Here is a 12831-nt window from a genome sequence, read left to right on the forward strand (position 1 = left end):
TCACCAGGGATTAACTATGTTTGAAGTGTTCTGAAGATGGAAAGAGCTGATCCCTCATTATTCATTTTATCTACAGATCTGACAACGCAACTCTTCCCTGTGTACAACTACTCTGGTATTCCTGGCTTGGGCACCCCTTGAAAAGAGATTGCTAATCATATGAATTGGGTGGTGGTTTTGTCTTGTGTACAAATGGAGACTAGGACAAGGCCTGCAAAACCCATTTCTACTTGTGATTTAACCCAACTGGCATAGGAACTTGGCTGCATTGTTGTGAAAGGCTAGCTCACGATTCTGCTGCACTATCCACCTCCCTTGACTTGGACTTTGTGTAAGAACTTTTCAGAAGCTTTTTGGTATTATGAAATGTTTAGTTTGTATTTATTTATGCTATGGTGATTAAGGTTAAAATCCCCTTATTCCAGTTTCTTCTCTTCAGACTGCAATGCATTTTAAAGTAGCTTGCTTGCTTTGCTTTTTACCCATGTCACTATGTAGTGGTAGCATTTGCCAGCACATGGCTGTTTGCTTAATTCTGTGGATATTCTCTCTGACTCTTTAGCTGATCTAGTTTGTCATAAGGGTTTAGGATTCCATTTGCTCCTTTTGTGAAATGTAACAACTGTGATGCATCCTTCAGGAACATTTCCTCTCCAATTTGGGTGATAGATTCTGTAACATTGTCTGAAAATAATTAGCAGCCAACACAATATGGAGCTGTAATGTGTCTAATATAGAAACAGGATGTTGAATAACTAGAGGAGAACAACAAATATATCAAGGGGAGCATAAGAAATTAGAAAAATGAAATATATTGAAGAGATCTTCTTTCCCTGTGTACTTTCCTGTGGATGTGTTAGAGATGTTGCCAACAGCTGTAAGAGCAGCCTGCAGCCCATAGCACCTCTGACCTGTGATCTCAACGGATCTCCTAAAGCAAGGAAGGTTGGCCCGGCCTCTGTGATGGGAGACCTCCAAGAAAAGCCCAGGTGGATGATGATGTGCTGTTGATTCAGTAGATGGCGCTCTTCCCTTGGAGTCGGTATCAAACTGGCTCCCCCAGCCTGGTATTTGGGAGTGCTCTGCCCATGGGCTTGCTGTGTTTTGGATGAGTCATGAAGTTAAAATCCTGAGAACTTGCTGTGAAAGTTTTTGCTCCCATTGTTTTTCAGAGGCCAAGGGTGTCAGCCTTGGTGCCCTGGCTAAGCTTTATCTGGGAGATTCATCCCTAAATCCATAACTCCTGTTGGCTTCACGTCTGGCTCTCTACTTGATCTACGAAGACATGGTCAGTGCATGCTTATCCAGTGACTGGCTAACCCTGCCACTTCACCTTACAGACCCTAATGAGTGAATAATGAGGATTTAGAGAAGGGGTGGGCAAACTTTTTGGCCGAGGGCTACATCGGGGTGCGAAGCTGTATGGAGGGCAGGGTGGGAAAGGCTGTGACCCCAAACAGCCTGGCCCCCACCCCTGACTGTCCCCCTCAGAACACCCCACCCATCCAACCCCGCTCCCACTCCTTGTCCCCTGACTGCCCCCTGCTGGGACCCCCTGCCTCAAGCCCCCCTCCCCCCCCGTATCCCACCCCTGTCCAACTCCCCCCGCTCCCTGTCCCCTGACTGCTCCAACCTATTAACACCCCCGCCCCCTGACAGGCCCCCCCGGGACTCCCACGCCCTATCCAACCGCCCCCTGTCCCCTGACTGCCCCCCGGGACCCTCTGCCCCTAACCGCCACCTGCTCCCTGTCCCCTGACTGCCCCCCAGAACCCCCTACCCAACCCCATCACTGCCGCGCGCGCCACCCCCTTGCCATGCCACTCAGAGCACCAGGAGCTTGGAGCATGGTGGGAAGGAGTCCAGGGGTGAGAGCTGTAAGGCTGGCATAGCTACAGACGGTAACTGTTCACTACCGGGCCCTGGGCTGGACCCGGAATAGGGGGCAGGCCTGGGTTCCCTGCCAGCCCCTGCAGAGCAGTACTGCTGAGGGCAGTGGATTGGAAGACAGCTGGGGTGGCTGCGGGTGTGACACAGGGCAGCAGGCGTGAGGACTGCCTGAGGCTGCTTGTGGAGAGAAACTTTGGAAGACCACCCCAGAAGGGGAAGCCACTCAGTGACCTGCTCGGAGGGCCCAGCCACGAAGAGGAAGCAGCAGCTCCTGGAGCGAGCGGGGGCCGCAGATGGAGGGCTTGCCTACACTGACAGCGCTCCGGGGGAGAGCTGCCCCGGAGCGAGCGCACCTCCGTAAGCTTAGTGAAGACACGGCCTCTGCTGACAGGAGAGCTGCTCCGGTCGTCGGCGTGGGTACTCCACCTCCCCGACAGGTGGTAGCCATGGTGACAGGAGAAGCCCTGTCTACACCAGGTGTTGGGTCGTTATAACTACATCACTCGGGGTGGATTTTCCGTACCCCTTAGCCATGTAATTACACTGACAAGTTGGGAGTGTAGACCAAGCCTTAGAAACAGACAGTGCAACTGCGGGAAGGGGCAGCGGCCTGTCCAAGCTAATCCCCAGAACCACCAGGAGGAGGCACCATCCAGCAGTGAGTAGAGCACCCCTTCTCTCTCTCTCTCTCTCTCTCTCTCACTCACACTCTCACCCCTCTCTACCTACCTACCTGCAGTCTTACATTTCCTTTAATGGAATTAGTATTAAAGCACCGGATTCTGCACCAGAAATGGGGAATCCTAGTGGTTGGCATACATAGCGCTTTGGAAGTGTAGGTCAGCTGGGGGCTGGGTTCATTCCTAAATCCCTTAGATGTTCTTGCTGTTTGATGTCAGCAGAGCCCTGACACGTTAGAGCCCAGGACATCTCCAGCCTGACAGAACTGTTGTTTACTGCTGTGTGGTACCATGGGGGCAGTGGTCTATGTGGCACGTTATAGGCCAAGCAAACAAAGTTCCTGGCCCAAGGAGTTTACAAATTATGAGCCAGATCCGTCACTCCCGCCCTCCTAAGCAGGCTGGTGCCTCTAAATTAGGTGGATCACCATAAATAAAAGCAGACAGTGGAGCAGGTGGCATTGGGGAATCTCTGTCCTTTGTTTAGATTTTATCATTCAGCCGAACTCTCCTTTCTGCTGTGAATATTGTTTCTTCCCACCCATTCACTCACCCTTTCAGTCTTCCTTATGCCCCGCACTTTCCTCTTCAGTTAACTTTTTCTGGTTCGTTCCTCCTTTCCTTTTCCATCCTGTGCTCTCTAAGCCCTCTGCATCCCCTGACAATCTGCCTCTCGCTGTTCTGCTAGCTGCATGGAGAGGGAAGAGGGATTTTCAGAAAACCGCTGCAGTTAAGAGCTTTAGTGAAAAGTACTTCCCTCTACAAAGATAGGTGGAAGTGGCTTGGAGAAGCCAGATACCAAAACAAGGTGATCTGGCTGACTTCCTTAGGAGTTCCCTCCAATTATCTACAGCAGAACCTAAGAATTACAACACCAGAGTTCCGAACTGACCAGTCAACCACACACCTCATTTGGAACTGGAAGTACGCAGTCCAGCAGCAGCCGAGTCGAAAAAACCAAACACAGTACCATACTGTGTTCAACATAAACTACTAAAAAATAAAGGGAAAGCAGCATTTTTCTTTGGCATAGTAGAGTTTCAAAGATGTATGAAGTCAGTGTTCAGCTGTAAATTTTTGAAAGAACTACCATAATGTTTTGTTCAGCGTTATGAACATTTCAGAGTTACAAGAAACCTCCATTTCCGAGGTGTTTGAAACTCTGAGGTCCTACTGTACTTGGCCTTTTTCAGTCTCTTGGTCTGTGATTATAGGCGAAGGTATAAGAATTAGGATACATTCAGCTGTCTCTGCTGTCGCTCATCCAAGGGAGGAGGTTTGAAAACTGGGGCATTGCAGGATAAGGCAAAGCTTTGTGCATTCCATGTTGCATGCAGTACAGGGATCGGAGTCAGAGAGGGAGAAATGATCCCATTCAGCTCACCCCAAAATTCCCTCCAAAGCAAACTTCCCAACTGCAGAGCTGTAGTCACATTTACTCTTAGTTTGGCTGAGGTATGGCAGCTAGGTGCTTCATGCTGCACAGACATAAAGACTTCCCAGCCCCTCTGAGCTGACAGGCTAAAGCCTAGTCCAGAATCAGCACATGGTAGCCTGGCTCCCTGAGCCCTCAGCTTGCCCTAGTGAAGTTAAAGGGACTCTGCAAAGGTGTGGGAGGCTGCACCACCCAAGGTTGTGGTCTGGAGGCGTAAAAGCGGTCGGATGATCTGGGAGTCTCCAAGGAAGGGTTCGGCCCTTTTTCAGGAACAAGGGGCATCTAGAAGAGTTCCAGGGTGTCTTTCCATACGTCCCAGAATGATGACTCTGGAGCAGACTCTTTGCACAGGGATTTTAGGGGGGGGGTGTCAGTGATCATTAGGGGCTTGATCCTGCCAGGTGTGGAGCACTCCTGCTCCATCTCTTCAGTGTCGCCCCTCATGGGAACCATGCACTTAAGTGTGTTGCTGGGTTGGGCCAAGATGCTCAGCACATGGAAGGACCAAACCCTTGAAGAGTGTCACTGGCTGAATAGCTAGATGGCTGGTCTTGTATTGTCTTACATTTCTACCTTCGCGTGGGACCCAGTCCTATCCCCAGTGAAATCCATGGAGGTTTTACCATTAGATTGAATAGGAGCAGGGTCGGGCCCTTGCTTTGTGACTGTTGACCTATGGCAAAGAATTCTGCATTGTTAAGCTCTCTTTGCTTGTTGCTCCTCTTATCCCAGTCAGTCAGTTCTAGTTCTGGGAGCACCAGGGACCCATTCTATTTGGTGTTTAAATAGCCATCGTATAAAATCTAATTTAAGCATTCAAAGGGGCCAGGCATTCGTGAAACTGAACACACACGCCTTTTGCTGCTTGGATTTTAAAAGTGAAGAACAGCTTCCCCATTGCCCCCCCTCCACTGCCCCCCATTACTTGACACAGAAAAATTCCCTAGATAATATCGGGAAAGAGTGAGTCCCAGTGAAGACCTTTTATAGATGAATACTGTACTCCACCGTCTTAGAGAAATGGGATTGCAGACTGCCTGACTTACCATGCCATAGTGCAGCCTGTTGAGAATGGCAGCACATCTTCATCCTATTAAACATGCTACTAGCAAAGCTAGGGGATATTATGCATCAAAATAGTTCTGCACGGTCTGTCAGGAGCGATTGACAATTTGTATTATCCATAGTGACTGCTACTGTGAAATCAATAGCCAGAAGAATACAATTTACATAGCTGTGTGGGTTCCTGGCACACAAGCTGTCTATGCATTTGCATCCGTAAACAACATTCTGAGTATAAACCCATTTATTATCTTGTGTGATTGCACTATTCAGATTATTAATAACATACTGTCCTCCTGCTTCCAAATGGGCATGGTACTCAGTGTGGTTGTCCATAATTCCTCCAGTATTTAAATGCAATGGATGTTTAAGACCTGAGGAAACGATTAGCGTGTGTTAATATTCAGCATCAGATAACCTTATTTGATGCATGCCAGTTTAGTGTACAACACCCAAGTTTATGCAAAGGAGGATTATCAGAAATTCAGGTTTAATGCTTTGGAGAGACACTGAGGTTTGTACATAAGGAGCTTTTTATTTTACTTTTTCAGTAACACTGGCAGTAAGCAATATTCATAGAATCATAGAACATCAGGGTTGGAAGGGACCTCAGGAGGTCATCTAGTCCAACCCCCTGCTCAAAGCAGGACCGATCCCCAATTAAATCTGTTCATTATATTCTGTTCATTGGGCTACTGTATCCTGAAAGATTTAAGGCTGAGCTTAGAAAACTAGCAAATAATTAAGATAGATGTAAATCTTGTTTTATAAGTTCTTATAAAGATAAAAATAATCTTAAATGGATGTTATGCAATAGACCGCTCTTTTAAGTTGTGATTGTAAAGACAGTCCAGATAATTCCCTAAAAGACACATTCTCAATTATTAATTTAAATTATGTTTAATTCAAGTGAGTGAGATCAAATATGAAACCGTTTCCTCCCCATAATACCATTTGTTTTTTTACACTTTTTAGCCACATTTCATTGGATGGGGAGAATGTCTGATTTGTTCTGGCTGTATTTCTGCTTACATGTTAAAATTGGAAGGGAAAACATCATGCAGACATCCATGCTACTTTGACAAATACAAAATGCCTGTAGCAAATCTCATCAAGAAGTGGATGGGTTAAATCAGCCCTTTTGTTGTCTTGCTGAAGTGGAAGTATTTGTGCTTAATGCAGTTTCCTGTGACATTTTTCATGTCTGTAACAGACTCTGCTGAGTGTGGAAGTTAAACTAGCATTAATATGACAGAGTTAAAGTTGCAGTAATGCAGTCAATAGAGAACACAGTTCCAGCTTCCCAGATCTGCTTAGCTTTAGTGCGGTTTTCCAAACAGTGTGTGTTAGTGTGTGTGTGTTCTGCACCACTAGCCGCAAAGTGGGAACAGAAATTACATTTGTTCGACGAGCTGCATCTATTTAACAGCCCTTCAGGTTTAATTTGGAAGAATTTACAAGTATCTCTTTATTTATGCAAGTACAATTTCTATTATTGGGTTGATAGATTTAAGCTCTGCACTAAGCTATGATAAGCGTGACTTATGTCAAATGTGTCTCTCTAAAGCAGGATTTGCAAAATGACATCTTTTTCCTATAAAAATCAACCAAAACAACTTTATAATTTAAAATTTCCACCTAATATTTTCTTGCCTGGGGTACGTTATTCCTAGTATGTAGAGCACAGGTGACCATGACAGATTGTTTCACTGCCTGATAGGGAGTTATGGCTGCCATGACTCCAATTTTCCCTTTCTTTTCAAAGGTGTTGCTGTGATTCATCTGTTTTCAAGCTCCATATCGTCTCTTAAACCCATTCACTGAAAACATAAACACCATGATTCAACTGAAAACCAGCTGCTTAAAATCTCGCTTGACCCAGGCCAAGGAGTTATGAATCCAGCAGGCTGAGTTATTTTCTTCACTCTGTGGCCTAGTAGTTCTGCAAGACAGACTCTCCAGTGGTAGGAGGCAGTTGCCCCTGATGATGAATGATATACTCAAACTCAATCAAAAGTCTATTAATAGAGCTAAATCTAGGCCACAATTTTCCAACTTCAGTGTCTAAAGCTAGGCACCTAAATCCATATTTAGGTTCCTCAATAAATGGCCTCGTTTCCAGAGAGGCTGACATCCCGCAGCCCCCAGTGACTTCACTGGGCCTGTGAATGCTCAGCTGCTCTGGAAATCAGGCTGCCTCGCCTTAGGCCTCCTAGCTGGGCTCTGGTTTATCAGTAAATTGTTCAGAGCAGCCCCTGTAAAGGGCAGACTCCCATCCTTTGGTGTCCCTTTGGTGAGGGCCGAGCACCCTCCTGCTGATTTCAGTTCCATCAAAAACTAATGGACGTGTTGCAGTTGCCCAGCGTATTCATACAGACACCTCTTTGCATAAGCAGATTGCCACCGTGACGCACACGAACCGAAGCGTGTGTGCTGCCTCCCTTTAGTGGCTGGTCCATTAGAGGCTAACGGTCCACTACTGCCGTCAGCTCACGGAGTTACTCCTGTGGGAAGGTCCTGGGTGCAGGCTCTGTTGAAGACCCATACATATCTCTCTCTCTCTCTCTCTCTCACACACTCACACACACAGTCTCTAAAACCACCTAAATTGGAAGAGTTCCGTGTTGTTCTTTCTCCCTCTTCCTTTGGTTTTCCAAATATGCTGCTGAGTAAGTTTATTGGACAAGTGGGTTTTCTGTTATATTATTGAGGCCTTTGGAATGGCTGGAAACCCTCACTGGTTCATTGTACAATCTGATAAAAAAAAGCGTTCTAAAAAACCTCTGTAATGGTGTCCACATAGTGTAATTGTGCAAAGTCCCCAGGTGCTTACTGGAGACTTTCCGGAAGTGTCTCTTCTTTAGTATTCACATGCATTTTTCTTCCCTCTCTGTTACATCAAGGACCTACACCAGCTAAAAGGAAAATGGGAGTCCAGAGGAAAGGCCCTGCAAATTTCCCCTAGGAGTTGGGGAGAGATTAGCTGCTGTAATAAGTCTAAAAACAACGAGGAGTCCTTGTGGCACGTTAGAGACTAACAAATTTATTTGGGCATAAGCTTTCGTGGGATATAACCCAAAGTCCTTGTTGTTTTTACTCTGTATCAGTAAAAACAACGAGGACTTGGGTTATATCCCACGAAAGCTTATGCCCAAATAAATTTGTTAGTCTCTGCCCCTCTGAAACCTGTAATAAGTCTGCCATTCCTGAATGAGTAATTACCTATTGGCATGAATCCCCATCACTCCCACCCAGTGGCAACCTCCAGAACAGAGGGCTGAGTGCTCCCCCTCTGGGGTGGGAGCCAGGAGAGGGGCAAGGCTGCGACTCAGTTGGTCCATGGCTATATTGGCCCAGTCCTCCATGTAGAGAATGCGTAGCGGGAATACTGTTACTGCAGCCCTGAACGTGTAATAGTAGCTCTGCTGATGCTCTTCTCCCTGGAGATGGTGGGAAGTCGAGGTTACTCTGGTCCCCACAGAGATTCCTGTACAAAGCCTGGATGATGGAAGAGTCATCTCCCTGTGGCCTTGGGCAGGGTTCTCAGAGCTCCTGGCGGTGCTGAGTTGGGAAGAACTGTGCACAAAGCAGTCACAGGGAGGCAAAGGGGTGACCAGCCGCCATTGACTGAAACAATAACTAATATATAGATAATAAAACAAACAAGGGATAAGAGAGGACAAAAGAATTACTGCAGAGACACAGTACAAAGTGAGTGCGGGGGGAGATGGGGAGACAGCATTAGAGCTGGTTAAAACCAAGAAGTTCCGTTTTGCAGGAAATTGTCATTTCAAAATTTGTTCTCCTTTTTGCAAAACAGAATTTCTGCAAAATGTTAGATTTGGAAAGTTTTAGTTTCAGATTTCTGAAATGGTTTCAATTTTTCTTTTATTTTACTTTGTGACATGTCCGTTCTAATTATGTGACACAATATAATTGAAATACTCTGTTTTTATTTAATTTTAAAATTATTAAGAACAGCTGCTACTTAGTATTGATTGAAACCTCTGAACCTCTTTTTTAGGACAAAGTATTTCCTGTTTGTAATGAAACAGTTTGACATGCCTTTTCCAGGGGAATTTTTCTAGAAATTGACACACTTTTCACAATCTTTGGATCTTAACGAAAAAAGCATTTTTTGTTAAAAAAATAAAATAAAATAAAAAAGTGTTTCTGTGAAAACCTTTGAAGCAGCACTGAGCAGCCTGGATTTATACCCAGGGGGTTTGGGGAATGGGCAGGGTCCCAGCACGAAGACACCAGGGGTGCAGTTTGTAGGATGAGCAGGAAAAAGGGCAACTTCACAAACAGGAGACAGTGGATGAGGCGAAAGCCCCCTGAAAAGGGGTACTTGGAACCTGCTGCTCCAGAGATGGCTGGTCACAGTCTGGCACAGTACAGGGAGATCACAGAGGTAGGACACCTGATCTCAGCCAGGACGAGAGGTGTGAGATCTCCAGGAAAGCAACCTGTGATCTGTGGCTTGCAGATAGAGGTAAAACCACCTTGAAATCTAACAATTTGTTGCATATCCTGGCTCCGCGAACAATTCTGTGCTAGACTGCTGGGGCTTCAGGGACATCATTAAAAATGACTTCTTTGGAGACTTGGGTGGCTGACCAGCTACTTAATCTACCCTTGTTATCCAGCCAAGGGGAGAGGGTCCTGTGGGTGTCAGGTGAAATATGAATCTCAGAATCCAAATATGAAAATGTGAATCTCTCGCTCTGCTGAGTGAATCTCTGATGGACAGGTAGATGTACGGCGCTGAATATTTCAGAGACATGCAGGTTAGTGTGTTGGCAGCGGGGGAAAGGCCTTTGCAGGTAGGGATGATGGCTTTGGGTTAGGCTGGGAACTGGAGAAGGAGCAGTGGTGTAACTAGCAACTGGGCCATCACCCCAACGTCAATGGGGGTCACAGCACCCTTGTTAGTGCTGCACTGCTGTGGAGGGTGAGATCTGGATGCCCGATATACCTGCATTGCCAGAATGCTCTTAGCACTGATGGCGTACGCAGTGCATTGGTAGAAACACCGACTTCTTTGTTACATGTCAAAATAGAACCATATCCATGTGCAAATACTATCAACAGTCACTGTCACACCAGCTGACCACTCCTTCCCGCCCTGAGAGCGCTCACCTGCTTAGAGTTTCCCAGGCAGACTCCTAGAAAATGCTGAGAAATAACCTGGGTTTGAGGGAGGGGACGGGAGGTTCAGTAGACTGAAATGACTGGCGCGCTTGTCGTGATGTCGTAGGAAGGAATCCGTTCCATTGGGCTGAATGTTACAGCCTAGAGTAGCCAGCAGATCTGCTAGGAGTTAGCTCTGTTAGTTCTTACAGCAATATTTTGAAAGCTGGGCCAATTGCTGTTGGCAGGTATCTAGATTCCAGGCCAATTCCCCTTTAGCTTAGGTATTGATTTTGAGAATCTTTGATGAAGTCAGGGACCCTCCCTACTACTCTCGAGCCACCTGATATTTGGGACCAGTCCAGTGCAGGTGGTCTGGAGCCAGACAGTTTTCCAGAGTTTTGATCCATTTGGCTCCAAATCCCAGAAAAGGCCAGTTTCTGGTTGTAACGGGGTTGGTAGCTGCTCTCGCAGGCACCCCCCTTTGGCCAAGTGCATGTCTGCAGTTTCTCAGTTTGGAATGGGGTGGCACCTATCTCTCATGAGCGCCCCCTTCTGGTCAGGTTTCTTCAACAGGTCTTCAGTGACTTAGCCCTCTGGCCAAATCTCTCACACTATCTGTAAACGTGACAAACAAAGAAGCCTCTTTCTCCCCGGAGACGCTGCCCTCCTGTAACAGTCCAACAGGGCCCATCACAGTACCCTCAGTTGCTGTGTCCTCTTTGGCAGCCCTCCCTGGGCTCATGGTACCCGCGCTTGGTCTGGCTAGGCTCTGGGCTCAGTCCTTGCTTGGCCCCGCAAGCTCCTAGTTAGCTCCCCCAGTCTTTAGCAGCCCTTCCTGGGCTCAGTCTTGCCCATGCAGAGTTGTCCATGGTCCTGATGCTCTTCCAGCCAGCCAGGAACCCGGTTCTCTCTCTTCCGGCTCCAGGCAGCAACTGACTGCTCTGTCTCTGCAGCTTCATTTTATATGGCCCTCCTGGCCCCTGACTGGTCGCTCCAGCAGCCCCTCTGATTGGCTGCTTGGAGGACTTCTCCTCTGCTCTTTTCTGGGACATGGCGAGTCAGGGCTGCGAGGCCTCAAGCGGGAGGCCTCTGGCTCTAGTGCACCCCGTCACACTGGTTCACCCCATGTCCTGCCCTAGGGCTGCCACTTAGAACTGTCCCATACCCCACTCGCCACAGCTGTCTTCAGAGAGGGATGCCCACAGAGCACTCTTCCAGTTCCCGGCTCTCCAAAGGGTGCTGGAGGGCTGCTGCCCTTGGTGAATCTTCAGGAGTTGGAGGGAGGGAAAAGATTTCCACATTAGACTACCTTAGGGGACGTTCTATGGATGACAGCCCACCTAATCCCTCCTCCATACACATCTGGGGCAGTAGGGAGCAGCACCCGTCACTCCCCACTCTAACAGCTAGCCCCTCAGCAGCAATGCTTGCGAGAGCGCTGCCATGTTCATTGGGACACCAGATTCGAATGTGTATCTGGGCCTGAGTTTGGAGGAAAATTTGAATCCCAAATTCTCACTCCGGTGTCTTTTAGATCCAGATGCTGCTGCATCTGTCCATCTTTGCTGTGCCATTATTACTGTACAGTGCTGTTCTGACATGACGTAAATTCCAAAGAGCCTGTCTGTGGGGAGGGAATCACTCGCCCACTGATTGTGTTAGATGTGCCTCCCGTAACTTGTTAGTCCATGCTGAGTGCTTCCCAGCTACACTGATGCCATTCTGCTGAAGTCAGCAGGCCTCCAGCGGAGACAAGAACGTGGCTCCTCCTGTTTGAGTTATGACTCACTCATGCATGAAGGTTCACCCCTGCAGACCATCTTCCTTTTGCTCCTGTGACTGTTACTCCTGTCAAAAAGAGCCAGTTGTTTTCCCTAGTGCCCTGTTGGGCCCGTGGTAGTCCTGCAGATAAAACAGCCGCCCTTTTCTGGGAGGTTTTGTTAATTGCCACGACTTGTGCAAAAAATTGGGTTTATTTTTTTCCCCCTGATTGCAGTTTGTGATGCCAAGTAACTGGTCACATGTATTTACAGCCAGATGCCTCCAACTTCAGTTTGCTGTTCAAAGCCTAAGAGTCACATACTTACCATGAAAAGAAAAGGAGGACTTGTGGCACCTTAGAGACTAACCAATTTATTGGAGCATAAGCTTTCGTGAGCTACAGCTCACTTCATTGGATGCATCTGATGAAGTGGGCTGTAGCCCATGAAAGCTTATGCTCCAATAAATTTGTTAGTCTCTAAGATGCCACAAGTCCTCCTTTTCTTTTTACGGACACAGACTAACACGGCTGTTACTCTGAAACCTGTACTTACCATGTGAACTCAGAAGGACATCTGTTCCCACTCAGCCTTGAGAACTCCTGTTCCTTTCGTTCTGTGGTGGCCATACCAATAGCATGCTGGCTTTGAGTGATCGTGCAATGCAAATGAATTAGTGATCGCTCATAAGATTTATCATAGAGATGCATGTAGCCTACAGTAAATTCTCATACTCTATAAGTTGCATGTGGAATGGTAGCGGGAAATACTGTTGGGCCATGATGTTCTCGTAGGTAAGTTCTAAACTAAGACTGTAGTTTTCATTAGTGAGTTCAATTCCACACTGTTATACTTACCTTTCAATCCT

General features: G+C 47.1%; 1 protein-coding gene across 9 annotated transcripts in view; it reads left to right on the forward strand.

Moving 5' to 3' along the window:
- Nucleotides 1–12831, forward strand: part of FRMD5 (FERM domain containing 5) — a 302761-nt gene that overhangs the window by 160924 nt on the left and 129006 nt on the right. The gene's annotated exons all lie outside the window — the stretch shown is intronic.

The sequence above is a fragment of the Lepidochelys kempii genome, chromosome 10, assembly GCF_965140265.1.
Source record: "Lepidochelys kempii isolate rLepKem1 chromosome 10, rLepKem1.hap2, whole genome shotgun sequence".
In the NCBI taxonomy this organism is placed as follows: domain Eukaryota; kingdom Metazoa; phylum Chordata; order Testudines; family Cheloniidae; genus Lepidochelys; species Lepidochelys kempii.